This window comes from Crinia signifera, chromosome 2 (genome assembly GCF_055691185.1).
Source record: "Crinia signifera chromosome 2, ASM5569118v1, whole genome shotgun sequence".
NCBI classification, from domain to species: domain Eukaryota; kingdom Metazoa; phylum Chordata; class Amphibia; order Anura; family Myobatrachidae; genus Crinia; species Crinia signifera.
The window spans coordinates 52,168,240-52,185,199 of NC_139218.1; the positions used below are offsets into that span (position 1 = coordinate 52,168,240).

Here is a 16,960-nt window from a genome sequence, read left to right on the forward strand (position 1 = left end):
AATTGCACATGGAAAACACTGACATGGCTATGGTCGACAATGAAAAAGGTTGACATGAGTTTTTGAAGTTTTTTTTTTCATTTTTTGAATATTTTCATATTCATTCTCATGTGTCGACATGGACACCAATGAAGTGCCACACTTATGTCAACATTTACATGTGTTGACCTTTCTGTGTTGATTTTTTCTTGTGGCGATTTGCGTCACACACCCCCCCCCCCCACAACCCCCACTCCCGCGATTCACGGCACACACACACACACCTCCCCCGTGATTCTCGGCACCCCACCCCGTGACCCCCCCTCCCGTGATTCACGGCACACCCCCGCGACCCCCCCTCCCATGATTCGCCGCAACCCCCGCCCCGCAACCCCCCCTCCCACGATTCGCGGCACCCACCCCCGCGACCCCCCCTCCCGCAATTCGCGGCACCCCCCCGCGATTCGCGGCAGCTCCAGAATTAAATTGCACATGGAAAACACTGACATGGCTATGGTCGACAATGAAAAAGGTTGACATGAGTTTTTGAAGTTTTTTTCTTCATTTTTTGAATGTTTTCATATTCATTCTCATGTGTCGACATGGACACCAATGAAGTGCCACACTTATGTCAACATTTACATGTGTTGACCTTTCTGTGTTGATTTTTTCTTGTGGCGATTTGCGTCACACCCCCCCACCCCCCACCCCGCACTCCCGCGATTCACGGCACACACACACCCCCCCGCGATTCTCGGCACCCCACCCCGTGACCCCCCCTCCCGTGATTCACGGCACACCCCCCGCGACCCCCCCTACCATGATTCGCTGCAACCCCCGCCCCCGTAACCCCCCTCCCGCGATTTGCGGCAACCCACCCCGCGACCCCCCTCCCGCGATTCTCTGCAATCCCTCCCCTCCCGCGATTCGCAGCATCCACCCCCCCACAACCCCCCCCTCCTGCAATTCGCGGCACCCCCCGCGACCCCCCCTCCTGCAATTCGCGGCACCCTCCGCGACCCCCCCTCCCGCGATTCGCGGACACCTAAGTTGCAATACAGGGCATCTTTCATACAATTCTAACCATATTTCTCATATACAAACGTTCACAAATTAAGGGGGCGCAGCCCCTTACGACGGTGTGAAGAGCGCCCGTAGGGCGCGATGAATCACCTAGTTATATATTATGTATGTACTATTGCATACCCCCTGGTGCCCAGGGACATGGTCACTTTGTCTCACCAGCGAGTGTCACCCTAACAATGGTTACATATTACTGACAGTATATGAAATTTAGTGAATATACAGTAAATAAGCTGAGCGGATCTTATCTCCATCATTATACATTGCTATAATCTTATTATAACTGCTGACCCCGGTACTAATAGTTATAACAATAAAGTACAAGCCACAATGGTGAAGTTACAGCTGGTTCCACCGCCCTGATCTGTTCTATTGCTTCCATGGTAGAAAGTGCTGGCAGTGCGGAGAGTTATGTAGTCACAGCTCATGATGTCTCTTCCTCTGCTCCTTACAGCCAGGCAAGTCTGCTAAGCAGCAGAAGGGAGCGGACAAGCACATCACCAGTGTGCAGCACCCCACCATTGTGCACCCCCCTACCAGTGTGAAGCCCCCCTTGCCCTGTGTCAGTGTGTCTGGTGAACTGCCAGCGACGCCCGACCCTAGACAGGCGCGAGAGGCTCATGTGGCAGCAGCGGTGGCAGCAGCCATACACGAGGTAGTGGCATCCTACCTGCTGTTTGAGGGTAAGCTTCCTCCAGGTGCTATGTACAGTATGGGCTGCATGTATCTGATCACTAGTCTAATTCTAGTGTTGCTTTGTTCGGGCGCACGCACCGGTGGTGCCGACATTACTGTTATGTTCCATCAATGTGACAGGCTGGTAACTAGTATGTACAGTATGTACTAAGCTGTGAGTTCTATGACTGTCTGGTAACCGGTATATATGTAATAGGCTGGGAGTTCTGTGATGGGACAGGAGCTGGTTACTCTATCTCACCAGCCTGATTCTGCCTTATACATTATGTTGCTTTATATCTACAGCAGTGTTAATTTCATGCTTTAGTCTTTTTTTTTTAGTCAATTTCCTATATTTGCCTAAATTATTTGTCACATTTTAGTCAAATGTTTTAATTTCGCCTAAGTCAAGTATTTAGTCAGTGGATCTTGACAAAGATTTTTGTATAATTTTAGTCATTGATTTAGTTATGGCTGTGCAGGTTATTAATACTGTAATGGATTTTGCTGAAGATCATTTCTCTATCAATCCCTTGAATACTTTTTATACCTGACACTATGGGGGAAATTTACTAAGCCAAATACCGCTGAAATATTCGTATTCGTAAATACAAATATTTTAAGCGGATTCGTATTTTTGGCATTTACTTTGGCAAAAATACATATTATGTTTGTATTCATGGCACTTTCGTATTTATGAATACGAATGCATACGCCATCAACAGAAGGGATCAGTATGAAATCCCGGCCGTCGAAATGCAGACGGTCGAAATACCGACGCCGGAATCCCGACCACCGAAATGCTGACAAGGGGGGCTGTGGATCGCCCCCCCCCCCCTTGCGGGCTCGCCACGCAAGGGGCCCGGTGCCTCGCTACGCTTGGCACACTATTTTATTCTCCCTCTATGTGTGTCATGGACACCCATAAAGGGAAAAAGTGCCTGCATTGCGGCGGTCGGGATTTCAACCGCTGGGATTCCTACCACCAGGATTTTGTCCGCATCCCCAAAAGAATACGAATAGGAATCAGCATGCAAAAGAATGGTGATTACTAATTTAGTAAGCAGCCGTATGTAATATACGGGTCGCTAATTACCGACAATTAGCTGGATAAAAATAGAAAAATAAATATTTTTTAAAAATGGAGTGGTGTCATCCCCCCCCCCTTCCCCACGGCTATAACCAACCCTAGGCTACCCTTGCCTGTCCTTGTTTTAAAAAATCAGGGAAACTAACAAATAGGGATACCCCGTATTTTTTAAAACCAGCACCAGGCCCAAGGGCTGGTCCTGGTTCCCAAAATATGGGGGACAAATTGAGTAGGGGTCCCCCGTATTTAAGAAACAGCACCAGGCCCAACCAGCCAGCAGGGTAATGCCACAACAGGGGGCCAAAGCATTTACCCCCTGATCAGTCAGCCTGGGCAGGGGTCCTGGGGAAGTGGGGTCCCCCTCCTCCAGAATTTACCTGCCCAGGCTGAAGCCTGGGGCTGTTCCCGGTACCCCAGGGCTTTGGGTACCAGGTTGATTGCAGTGTAAAATAAAGAATAATCTATTGTATATTGCTGTGGAACTATGAGACCCAGCAAGCGTCCCCTGCTTGCAGGGACTTGGAGAACCATAAGTCCCCTCATGCGGGGCATTAAGGAGTCCGCTGGAACTTGTAGTTCCACAGCAATACAAATAGTAAAATAACCAAATTGACACGCAATAAAAGTAAAACTTTATTACACCCAGAGCCCACCCAAACATAAACTTACCTACCGTAGGTAGGTCTCCATTTATCCGTCCATCCCATGGTTCTTACGAAATCCAATATGGATACCTGTGGAAGTAAACCATACTTATTAGGGTCCTCCGGTATAGATTACGTCCTCTATGTTCGATGTAGGCATCCCAGGGACCTGGCAAAAATAACAAAACGGCTTCCGAACACCAGACCGGACTGTCAGGATGACATGCGGGATGTATGTTTACATCCGAAGGCTCCTCCTCCCAAATAGGTTCAGGCGTCGCTAGGCCGTTGGTAGTCATTTAGTTTTTTCCCAAGTCCCTAGGATGCCTACATGGAATAAAGAGGATGTGGTCCCCACTTCCCCGGACCCCTGCCCAGGCTGACTGGTCAGGGGGTAAATGCTTTGGCTGCCGGACCTTATATAATAGGTGTCCCCCAGCTGTGGCATTTCCCTGCTGGCTGGTTGGGCCTGGTGATGGTTCTTAAAATATGGGGGAGCCCTACTAGTTTTTCCCCCCGTATTTTGGAAACCAGGAAATATGGGGAACCCCTATTTGTTTATTTCCCTGATTTTTTAAAACCAGGACAAACTCTTTGAGCCTGGGGCTGGTTATAGCCATGGGGGCACCCACGCCATTTTTTTTATTATTTATAAAAAAAAAAATTATTTTACACTGCGGCCTGCACGGATCTGACTGATCTTTGCAGGCTGCCAACTCGTATTTGTATTTAGTGGCCATATATCAGGGTTGCCTACCCTCCAGGGAATGGCCGGGAGGGTCCTGGAAATCAGGTCCCCCTCCCGGAAAGGGGGGCAACCCTCCCGCATTGCTGTCCACCTTCCTCAAACCGCAACTCGGCAGGGGGGGGGGGGGTCCATGGGTTAAATGACACAATGGCTGCATTTTAGCCCCACCCCCCGACGTGCAATGCCTGAAATACCGCCATGGCTCCGCCCCCGAACCGCCCCCTTTCCCCTTCCATAGATGGACACACCCCCTGCTTCACAGAGCTGGCTGCCCTCTCCCGGAGAGGGCAGTCTAAAAGTCGGCAACTATACCGTATATACGAATACATCTCAGTCGTATTCGTATTCTAAGTATATATACCCCCATGTGTTTAGTAATCTAGGTATCAAACAAGTGCAACTCAAATGCTACATTCTTCACAGCAGGTCATTTATTTTCTGCAAATATCAATTCAAGAAAACCATCGTTTTCTGTTGTTTTTTTAATTAAACATTTGTATTTAAATAATTAAAGAAAAACAAAACCTTCCAGATACAAGTAAGTAGTACAGAACTAGTCTACTGCAAAATAAAATGAAGCTGTAAGGATGCATATTATAATATATAGCTATTCAGCTAAAGGTAAGTAATTGGCTAGCTACATGACAAAGCGTTGTTGCGCAGCTGCAGCGCAAGTAAGTAAATCTAGGGCCAGAGAGGATGGATAAAACTGTATAAAATATAGTATTATGAATAAGAGAATCCAATAAATCACTCAAAAATATGGTGTCCTGACAAAAATGATACAGGGTCTTTGTCTAGTCAGTTTTTAGTCATGACAACCAGAAAGAATATTAAGTCAACATTTTCGTTATTAAAAAATTCCTATTTTCGTTATTGTTAAATTTTATTCACAGAAAAAACCTTTGTTGATGAATAGTTTTAGTCTAAATTTTCATTGACGAAATGAACACTGATCTACAGAGGAGATTGCGCCTCCGCACAGAACTCGCAACCTATTACATAGAGCCCATAGACAGTACAGGGTACATTTACTACAATGAAAAGAGGTGATTTTGCACATAGCAACCAATCGGAATCTGTCTCTCATTTTCAGATGATACATCATCTGTTGATTCCATTGATAGCAGCAGCAGTGGATGTTCGGAGCTTATTGATCTGGCAGAAACATCCGCAGATAACTGCAGCACCGGCTCTTTTGCGAGCAGTGACTCCTCCCCCAGGTAGGTTGCCGGCACAATACGCGCGTCCTCCCTGCTCCGGTCGCTGGGGTAGATTTTAGGTCTCTTGTATTACACACAGGCTGTGATTTAGAAACGGTATCTCCATATCTGCCTGCAGCTGGGGCTGCTACACAGGTTCTATCACACAGAGCACTGATGGGCTGGTATCCTACTTGTATTACACACATGTATATATCATTATACTAACGAGTGTAACAATATAATAAGAGAAACGCTACATTAGAAATTAAGTCATGTCAGTGATCTGAATGATGCTAGATCGCTCAGATCACTCAGCACAGATCGCTCAGTCAGATCCGGAAGCACACAGCGCAGCACCAGCGCTGTGTGCTGAGTGATCTGTCACTGCCCATGTTCTATATAGGGAGAACACAGGTGATGACTAGATTAATACTGCATGTGTCTACATCTCCTGGCAATAGCGACGCACGGGGCCACACATAACTATCGCTATGGACCCTACACACACAGCGATGTGTGCTTCATTTCTAAGCGATCTAGTCAGATTGCTTAGAAAATCGCTGGGTGAGTAGCCCCATTAGAGGAATCTCACATCACTGTGCACTGTGCTTCCTGTATGGGGCCGTCCTTGTCATGTCACACCCATGGTATCAGTGCTCTTATTGGTCCAAAGAGGAATCACCAGTGGCGGATTAGCCACGGGGCGATAGGGGCGGTCGCCCTGGGGCCCCCACACATCTGGAGGCCCCCATACCCGCCACCCCACTGCTGCAGTGGCAGGTCACGGGTGGCAGGCAGCGAGATCTGGCAGCGCAGGGTGGGTAGCACTGGCAGGCAGGGGGTCCCTGCGGCGTATGTGAAGTGAGCGGCGGGGTCCCTGCAGTAGATGGGAACTAGTTACTAGTTCCCATCTGCTGCAGGGACTCTGCCGCTCACTTCACATACACCGCAGGGACCCCCTGCCCGCCAGCGCTACCCACCCTGCGCTGCCAGATCTCGCTGCCTGACTGCCTGTCACCCACCCTCACTCTGCCCAGGTACGGGGAAGGAGGGGGGGAAATGACACCTCCATCCGGCGGAGGGGGGAGATTATGCCTCTATCCGGCGGAGGGGGGGGGATGCCTCCATCTGGCGGAGGGGTAATTGATGGCTCCGTCTGGCAGAGGGGGGGGGCACAGACCTTTTTGTCCAGGGCCCCCACACACCTTAATCTGGCCCTGGGAATCACACCGATAAATGTACTCAGTAAGGGCCACTAACATGGTGAACATGGTGCAGGCGCTGGTAGCAGCAGGGCAGGGAATAATGAGATGACTTGTACATGGCAAACGTTTGTGTTGTTACAATAACAGTCACTGATCAAAGTCTTTATTTATAGGAAGAGAATCTACAAGACACGTGTGGATGTTGGCTTCCTCTGGGATGATGAGGAGGATGGGCTGCCCAGGGTCGATGTTTAAAACCCGACCAAACCTGGACATCGGACTCACTGAGTCATTAACATCTTATAACGCATGTCCCATAACTTGGGAACTTGCACCTTTGATTTGTTGAAACGTTTATGTTAAGTGCATTAAACTTAAATCATTAAAGTTTATGCAATGTTTATCTTAAAAGCCTGTCCTGTTGACAGGTAATACCCCTACCCTGTCCTGTTGACAGGTACTACCCCTACCCTGTCCCGTTGACAGGTAATACCCCTACCCTGTCCCGTTGACAGGTAATACCCCTACCCTGTCCTGTTGACGGGTAATCCCCCTACCCCCAATCTCTGTCTTCACAACTCCCTCTCTCCATATCCAGCAAGTTTGAAGCATCATGTTGCTTACACTTTCTGGGGAGTAATTTGGTCGCTGAGCAGCCTCTATATAAATCTGTTGTTTCAACAATAAAAAGTAACACAAGTCAATCAGTGTCTGATGTGTTATTTCCCACTAATGTGAATGTTTCCTATTGTGCTACTGTATTGGTCTGACCCATACTCATGTGTTAAATAACTGTGGGAATGTAATGTGTAATAACACGTGTACGGTACTGTAGGTTGGTGCAGTACTGTGGGCTATGAGGATCTGTTCAGCTACACTGAGCCCCAGTGGCTACTGATGCTTCAACACTTGGGGGCCAATTTACTAAGGATCGCATATACAATATGGTCTGGGTGGGATCCTACCGCCCAGGAGCACATTGCAATATGCGATCCTATCAGTGGTATACAGTTACCAGCAGAGGCAGGGACATCGGCTCCAAAAGGTGGCACCCCTGCAAACTGCTCAGCTGGGTGCCGGGGAGTCTGCAAATGGCAGTAGCTGTGGGATTCAATGCAATGGGTGTGGTATAGGGGTCCGACAGTCGGAATCCTGACAGTCATTATCCCGACGTCAGGATCCCGACTGGCAGGACCCAGACAGCATGGCGAGCGCAACAAAGCCCCCACGAGGGAAAATAGCTGAAGGCCGTCGGGAACCCGGCTGTCAGTGTTATGACAGTCGGGATCCCAACGTCGGGTGCCCTGTCCGGCACCCCAATGCAATTGCTGCCTGATATTAGTACATCAGGCAGCATTAAATCCCACATAGAAACCTAGGGGGGATGCAGCTGCGAGGTATTTAAACTTTGCGGTTAACCCCAAAAAACATATATTCGGGGAATTAGACAAAATATTAAATGATAAATGAGCAATATTATACCTTGATGCTGAAAAGCCTTTGACATGGTGCACTGAGACCACCTCTTCAACACGCTAAAACGATTTTGTTTCCCATCAATGTTTATTGAATGGCTAACCACTCTATATACCTCCTCTGCCTCCATAATCTTGTGTAATGATACCATTTCAGAACCATTCCCAGTACTCCGAGGCACACAACAAGGTTGCCCGATGTTGCCACACCTTTTCGCCCTTGCCCTAGAACCACTAGCAATTGCATAGCGCTCATCACCATTATATCAAGGTATACAGTATGCATAAGAGGAAACAAAAAGAAACTGCTCTACTGGAGAGCAGAGAGTGGGCGCCTGATGTACAGTATGTTATGTATCACATCCTTGCTGGCGGGTCGCCAGAACGTACGCGCTGGCGACCCGCCAGCAGCCTCGCCAGCGAGGAGACTGAGACGCACGTGCGTCTCACGCGCACGCGCGTCTCAGTCTCCGTCGCTGGCGCGACGGAAAACCCTGTCCGTCTCCGCCTCAGGGAGACGGACAGGGTTAGGGGGGGTGCGGGCAGGCGGCGGGGACCCCGGGTTACCGCCGGCAAGCCGGCGGGGACCCGGGGGAACGGATCGAAGCGCCGTCGGAAGGGGACGCGCGCGCCTCTCGTGCGCGCGCGTCCCCTTCTCACCATCGCCATGGCGCTGGCGGGGGATGGCGGCTGGCGACGCCAGCGCCATCCCCTGCAAAGATGGACCCTGACCCATCTGTATGAGATGTTCTTACCAAGCAGCTGCTGGGGTACAGGGGTAGTCAGTCCCTGTTGGTCACGAAGAACAAGCAAAAAGTACAAAGAAGCAGCGCTGGAGTTACAATGAACACAAATTACGTTAAATGTAAAATTGACTTTATATATTTCTGCAAGCTAAAAATTACATTTATACACAATTACATAACATAATTACATAATGAACCATAGAAATTAAAAAGAAAAAAGTATAAAATTATGAATCTCACTCTGTGGTTGGATCGGAATTCACGGGGGCCCCTGCCCAATTTTTGTCAATCCAGTTGGTAACTGCACTTAAACATTGAGTTCTCTGCCAAGTGGGGGGGGGGGGGTGTAGGAATTGGTAGGGTACCGGTTCACTGGTCCTCTCTATTGTCGCTGAGATTTATTTGATGCCGCTGGAGGAATCAGTGGGGGGGTGTCCGTGTAAATCCCTTTGTCCAGGGCCCTTCGAAGGTTTTTTGGGGGAAGTTAAAGGCACTCAAACAATGGGGACCTCCTGTGTGTGACTTTATAGATGAGAGTCACTGCTGCTTTGGTACACACAGACAAGGAGGAAGGACGTGAGTTCTCCAAAATGTGACACTTGTGTGGCGGCCTAGACCTCAAGACATTTGGCTGTGATGGTGGTGGCTCACATGGAGGTAGGAATGACTGTAGTGGATGGAGATAGTTGATCGACCCAGATGTCAGTCCTGTTTGGGGGGGGGGCACAGTCTCCACAGATGGCTTAGAATGGCAGGGCTCACCTGGAGTGCTGTGTCTGCGAAGGGTCCCAGAAGAGGTAGGTGGATGTATTCCCGACCGGCAGGTGGTGAATGTGTGGCAATGGATCCAATGGCACAGAAGTGAGAGGCTACAGCTAATGCATTTCGCCACTGGCTTGTGGCTTTTTCAAAGGTGCCTTCTGGTGTGGTGGGTAGTGATATATATACCCACAGCAATAAGTGACCAATTGGTATTCAATTAAAACAATCAGCTCTAAAAAACACAATTATACTGTTATTTGTTGGACAGGAGACAGACAAATCTATACAACATATGTGATATCCTTAGTTTATCAGTATTCACGCTGAAAACTCAGAAATTCAAAGAAAAGATAATATATCATATTTTATTACTTCCGGGTCAGGGGTCATGTGCCCGATCATAGCTTCAGTATGGGTATATATTTAATACTTTGTTTGGCTATACCAATGGGGTGTGGTTGGCCCGTTGCTGTAGTTTCATAGTGGAGAAAGAAACGAGTAATAGAAACTTTAATAAATGATAGAATACATAGGTGGAACGCATATGCGTTCCACCTGCCGATAGCTACTTCCCGTTTCCGCCGGAAGTGTTGATGCTGTATTGGCCGCGGTGGGGGTGACCGGGTGACGCTGCGTGCCCGCGTCAGACCATCCCCCTTGTGTCTACGAGCTCCATATCACTTCCGGTGGAAGTTGGGTTTATCTCCTTGGATACGGAGATATTTGCTATGGCGAGGCGGGACCAGAGTAGGAAGTATGGTCCGGCTTCTTGTTTTGAATATGTCAACCAACTTTATTGTTCATATACAATTAACACTTAGGAGTCTAACGTAATTGCGCCCTCTTGGGGTGTTAGCAGATAGTGTTCTAATTATGGAATGGGAATGGAAAGAGAATGTATATAGTGAAAGGAGCAGAAATACAAAGCGATGGAAATGTGTAGAAGTTTTTTAGGGGATATATAATATAGAAAAATATATATTTACATAATTGTTCCCTACAGTCAAATCCTAAAAATGCATGGAAACAAATAAATAGCAAATAAAAAAAATTATCATTACTTCAATATTTACTTCAGAACTGATATAGTGCCAGAAATGTTGTTAAACGTAATCATATAGAATACATTTTAAATGAGTATATGTTATTTATAAAGACCTCTATTTATTATTAGTAGTGAATCATTTTTACAGAAGTATCGTTGGTACAGGGGAATGATCAGATACATATTAATTATTACAGTTGAAGTTCAGACAGAATATGTGAATCTATAGTACTACATTTAATTCCATTGCCTCGTTGAGGCCTCTAGGATACAGACAGTCGACTTTAAAGGTCCAATATATTTCTTGTTTACAAAGAGCACGGTATCTATCTCCCCCTCGTTTGGTGGGAGGTATGGTTTCAAGACCAGTTATCTGTAGGCACCTCGGGTCGTTCTTATGTGTTTCTCGAAGTGTCTAGAGACACTGTGCATTTGGTAGCCCCTCAAAATGTTCCTGCGGTGTTCCAGGAACCGAATTTTGAGGGACCTGGTGGTCCTGCCTACGTATCTCAAATTGCAGCTGCAAGATAACATATATATGAAGTAGGTCGTTTTACAGTTAATAAAACCCCTGATGTTAAATGACTCATGGGTTAGTTCAATATTGGTTAGTCTATTCGTTATATGGCTACAGGTGATGCACCTCACTTTGCCACACTTAAAACACCCCACATTCTTCTGGTTCAACCAGTTAGAGGCATGGTTGGGTGTGCTCTCATTTTTAATGGTTTTTAGAAAGCTAGGAGCAAGTATGTTCCTTATATATTTGTTTTTACGAAAGATAAAGCAAGGATCCGTAGGTAATATGTCTTTGAGTATTTTATCCTGTTTTAGAATACAATAGTTTTTGCGAATGATTTTTTGTATGTCCTGGTATTGGCTATTGAATGTGGATATGAAAGAAATGTTCCTATCCTCTCTGATAATTGTATCCTTTTTGTTCTGAAGGAGGGATGCTCTGTCTCTTTTTCTTGTTGAGTCATACGCCCATCTATTAGTTGTCTAGGATATCCGCAGGTCTGGAATGCTTCTATCATCCCTGCGGCTTGGGTGTCGAATGTCTCCAGACGGGAACAGTTCCATCTAAGTTGGAGCATCTGCCCCTTGGGAATGTTTTTTATCCACATCGGGTGGTGAGAGCTTTTAAAATTAAGATACAAATTTGTATTGACTGATTTTTGATAATTGGAGGTGTGGATCTTGCCATCAACAACTTCCACTGTGATTCCAGAAAAGATGGGGAATTGATGGCGCTTGACTTGTAGGTCCAATGAGGTGATGAACTCCGGGTGAGAGACAATAAAATAAAAAAAACGTGTATAAGTAACACAAAAAAGCAAAATGGTGGGTGGGGTATAGGGAATCCCAGCGACAAATTTCGTACCGAGACTCACACTGAAGTGATGTGCTTTAAGTGTGTAATGGTATCTTTAAGGGTACACCGACTGTGCTGTAAACAGTTGCTATGGCATGCGTACCATACTCACTGGTGAAATGAAGTGATAAAGTGTGTAAAGGTATCTTTTCAAACTTTGAATCCGAATGCATGAAACCGGTCACCCAGCATGCACTCAGGGTGGCACAAATGATGGCGTACCGTACTTGATAAAGGCGGCTGGGACCGCCGAAACATGTTGGATGACAAGTGAGTTTTTGTTTGCTTTATCTGTATTGTGGCTATTGGCCAATTGGTCACTCTACAGTTTTTTATTAAACTTTTATACTGAGACTGGTCCATTCCCTTTTGTTTTCCGGCCCAACCATTTGGGGAAAACATTGAGAGTGAATTCCGGGGGACTGTCTCTATGAAAGATACCTTTATAGGATTATATTGCCTACATTTGCAGTGAGTATGGTACGCCATCATTTGTGCCACCCTGAGTGCATGCTGGGTGACCGGTTTCATGCATTCGGATTGAAAGTTTGAAAAGATACCTTTACACACTTTATCACTTAATTTCACCCGTGAGTATGGTACGCATGCCATAGCAACTGTTTACAGCACAGTCGGTGTACCCTTAAAGATACCATTACGCACTTAAAGCACATCACTTCAGTGTGAGTCTCGGTACGAAATTTGTCGCTGGGATTCCCTATACCCCACCCACCATTTTGCTTTTTTGTGTTACTTATACACGTTTTTTTCTTTTATTGTCTCCCACCCGGAGTTCATCACATCATTGGACCTACAAGTCAAGCGCCTTCAATTCCCCATCTTTTCTGGAATAGCTTGCAAGTGAGGATTATTGAGTGGTCCTCTTTTCGGAATTGAGGCTGCAAGGACTTTATAGCGCCTTGGGACTTTTCTGTATTTTTTATTGTTTTAACTTCCACTGTGATGTCCAAGAAATCTATGGTGAATGGGTGATGTGTAAAGGTAAAAGATAAATTAAATGTGTTAGAGTTAAGGTGAGAAACAAAGGAGTGAATAGAAGTAATGTCCCCATCCCAGATAAAAAATAAATCGTCAATGTAACGGCCATAGAGGACCAGGTTCGCGCCAAAGTCGGATCCCCATATTAATTAATCTTCCAGGTCCCCCATATATAGGTTGGCATAGCTGGGCGCGAACCTGGTCCCCATGGCCGTCCCCATGACTTGTAGGTAAGAAAGTGTCCAAAAACAAAAAATAATTGTGCTTCAAAATAAACGTGATGGAATTAATAAGAAATTGCTGCATTTCCACTGTGAGATCACCATCGTTCTGTAGTCTCCTCTGAATACATTGAATACCCAAATCATGTGGGATATTCGAGTAGAGACTTTCTACGTCTAAAGTGAGAAATGAGTATGAATCTTTCCAAACAACAGGCCTTATTTTGGTTCATTCTTTCTGTCAAAATCCTTCTTAGATGGACAAAACCATGTGCACTGCAGGGGGGGCAGATGTAACATGTGCAGAGAGAATTAGATTTGGGTGAGTTATTTTGTTTCTGTGCAGGGTAACCACTGGCTGCTTTATTTTTACACTGCAATATAGATCTCACTTTGAAGTAAAACTTCACCCAAATCTAATTCTCTCTGCACAAGTAACATCTGCCCCACCTGCAGTGCACATGGTTTTGTCCATCTAAGAAGGATTTTGTCAGAAAGAATGAACCAAAATAAGGCCCAACGTCCTGTAGTAAATTTAAAAAGTGAGTAGTGTCTTTGATATGTGAGGTCAAAGTGGAAGCACGAGGTTGTAAATAAAACTCAACAAATTGTGAAAGGTTAGATGTGAGGGAGTGGATACCTGAAATAATAGGTTGGCCTGGTGGGGAAGTGAGATTTTTGTGAATTTTGAGGAGGTGGTAGTAAATTGGTGCGGTGGGGTGGGGGTTAAATAAAAATTTATATTCTTCCTTGGTGATGACAAGATCCACAACTGCCTGATCAAGAAGCAGCCTGAGCTCTGAAGCAAATTTCTGTGTTGAATTGTTAGATAATTTGGTATAGAATTTTTCATTGGACAGTTGGCGGGTAGCCTCGTTCACATTATCCGTCCGATTCTGGATCACGAGGCCCCCGCCTTTGTCCGCTTCTTTGAAAACAATTGAATTATCCTTAACAAGATTCTTTAAAGCTATTTGTTCCCATTTGCTCAGGTTGCCTCTGTTTTTGTACTTTTTCTGTTGTCCTTTCGCAAGGACCATTTGGGATTTTCTTTTTTTATTATTGGAAAGACAGAGGTTTTTAAAGTCTTCTAAAGTGGTTTTATAAAAGGATTCTACATTAGTCCCTTTGGCTTTAATGGGGTAGAAATCTGATTTACGTTTGAGTTTAGTTTTGTCAATATCATAGATTTTCTTGGGGCTGTTGTTGCTCTCCATCCATAGTTCTGCTAGGGAATCCAGAGTAGTCTGGTCCCCAGAGTCGAGTAGGATCGGTATGCATAAGAGACATCGACATGAGAATTTCCTTCTTTGCTGATGATATGCTCCTATTCCTTTCCAACCCAACCCGCTCCATTCCAACTGCACTGACAATCATAAAACAATTTAGTAGCTTTTCAGGTTACAAAATTAATATTAACAAATCCGAACTCCTCCCCCTTTAGGACCACCCCCCGGTTTTCTCCTCCCAAGACGAATTTTGCACATTATTACAAAATTAAAAAATCTCACATCAAATATTTAGGATTACAAATTCCCAGTGATCCTGCCAACCTATACAAACTCAACTTCATACCAATTATTGCTACCATAAAATCTACTACGGAAAACTGGCATGACCTATCCCTTTCCCTGCTAGGCAGAATAGAGGTTATCAAATCTATCATCTTCCCTAAAATGACATATACAGTATAACACAGTACAACTACTCCTGTCTTCCTGTGATTCTGCTCATAAATAACCTCTGTAGAAAATTTGTCTGGAGATCAAAAAAAGCCTTCTACTATACTCCCAGGGCTGCCAATAGGGGGGTGCTGTGGGTACAGCTGTCCTGGGCCACGGCCCCTGGAAGGGCCCGTACAGCTCATTTTGCCCACTGCAACCACTCCCCCCCCCCCGACTGCCTCCGCTGTGCTGCCTGCGCTGCGCTCGGTGCACTGAACGAAGCACAGGCTTCTTTAATGCATGACACCAGTGGCCAATTAAAATGCTGCAACAGCTTTTAAGCCAATCAAGCTTGTGTACCATTAGCCAATCAGAGAGGCTGCCGGTACACGAGCTCCAATTTGCTCACCAGCTGGTGCTGCATTTTAATTGGCTGCAGGCATCCTGCATTGAAGAAGCCTGTGCTTCTGGACCTGCTGTGTTCAGCAGGAGGGGATGAGGGAGCAGGAGTCGGGCAATAAGTGAAGGGAGGGGGGAGATGATTGTGTGGAGATATGGGGGGAGGGGGGAATGGGGGGGCCCGGACTGGAAATCAGTCCTGGGCCCCAAAATTCCTAGTGGCAGCCCTTTATACTCCAGAGCACTTCTCACACGATACGCCTTGGATTGGCTGTTGGAAAGCAGTAGTTACTCTCTGCACGAATTAGACTGCGCCCTCTTCTACCCATATTCCCCGGGTGTGCTACTACACACACACCCAAATCACTTTTGCCAAAAACTATTTCCCCCCACATATTCTTTAGGGACACGTATAACGCTTGGTTGTCTTTTTGTGCTGCTATACAGAGGTCCCAGGAAATCTCCCTGGCTTCCAGTGTGGGGCAGCCCCATGTCTAAACCTGGATTAGATTCCCCGATCTTCAGATGCCCGTACTTGCCTACTTTTGAAAACTAGAAAACGAGAAAAGGGGGCGTGTCCTCGTGGGATGACGCGAACTCCGGCCATGGCCCCGCTTTCGATGCTCGTTGGCGCTGAATAGATGCTGTGTGCATGCGCACAGCGTCTATTCTTGGCAGGCTGGGGGGGCTCCCAACTGTCCCCCCCACCGCGGGACAATGGCGGCCCCGGGGGCGGGACGTGGGAACGTCCCCGAATAACGGGACGTTACCCGCGGTAAGCGGGACAGTTGGGAGGTATGCTATGGCACCAACACCTAATCATGCATTTGGGCGCCTGGGAACGCTGCATTGACACTATATAATATGCCCACTGAACGGTCCATTTCTGCACAATGGTCCGTCTACAACTTCTTTTTTTTAAGTAGCCTTGTTTCTTTATTGATGCAGTTACACTATTTATTGGTTTGTGTGTCACAGATATCTTACAATTGAAACATTCTATGTACTTTGCCCTGTAATCTTGTGTAACATACCGATCCCTAGTGCTGTACATTGCTCCGTCTCCATAATACAGACTGGATTTAACAAACTTACTTCAAAACTATTTACAGCAGGGGAATTTTCTATAAATTACATTTGCAATATTTGTTAAGACTGATTGTGGTTTCTGAGCTAGGATTGTCCATTCATTCAGGTTATTTTTATGGATTTGATCATTTACCTGTGTGTGTGTGTGGGGGGGGGGGGGGGAGCGGTAGGTGACACTGGCTACGACTATGGGGAGAAGTGGGTGGTGATATTTATTTCTTGTACGGAGCATTCATCTATGTCACAATGCATCTGTGTCCTGACTGCAACTGTGCTGAGTCGCAGTTGTGATCTCTCACGCATCAGCAGAGGTGTACATTGGTAATATATTGGCCATGGATGGGAGGTGGATATTCATCAAAAGGCACAGACATGGATACAGCTGCATCCCACCAAAGAAACAGTCCCCAAAACACAATTTTTCAGTGTTAAGGCCCATACACCAGTCCAACTTATCTAAACCCCTTCAGTAGTAATCCCAAAAATTTTATGGACTCAGCTTCAGTGCTGCCCGCCTCCGGCTGTTGGCCGGAACCCCCCCCCCAGTTGTGTGCGA

At 46.3% G+C, this 16,960-nt stretch overlaps 1 long non-coding RNA gene across 1 annotated transcript; it reads left to right on the forward strand.

The window, feature by feature from the left end:
- The first annotated feature begins 1,551 nt into the window (after window positions 1–1,551).
- LOC146058731 (uncharacterized) lies at window positions 1,552–7,212 on the forward strand. Its single transcript, XR_014469924.1, has 3 exons — window positions 1,552–1,745; window positions 5,316–5,442; window positions 6,803–7,212. It is a non-coding gene; the product is annotated as an uncharacterized LOC146058731 (long non-coding RNA).
- The last annotated feature ends 9,748 nt before the right edge of the window (window positions 7,213–16,960 follow it).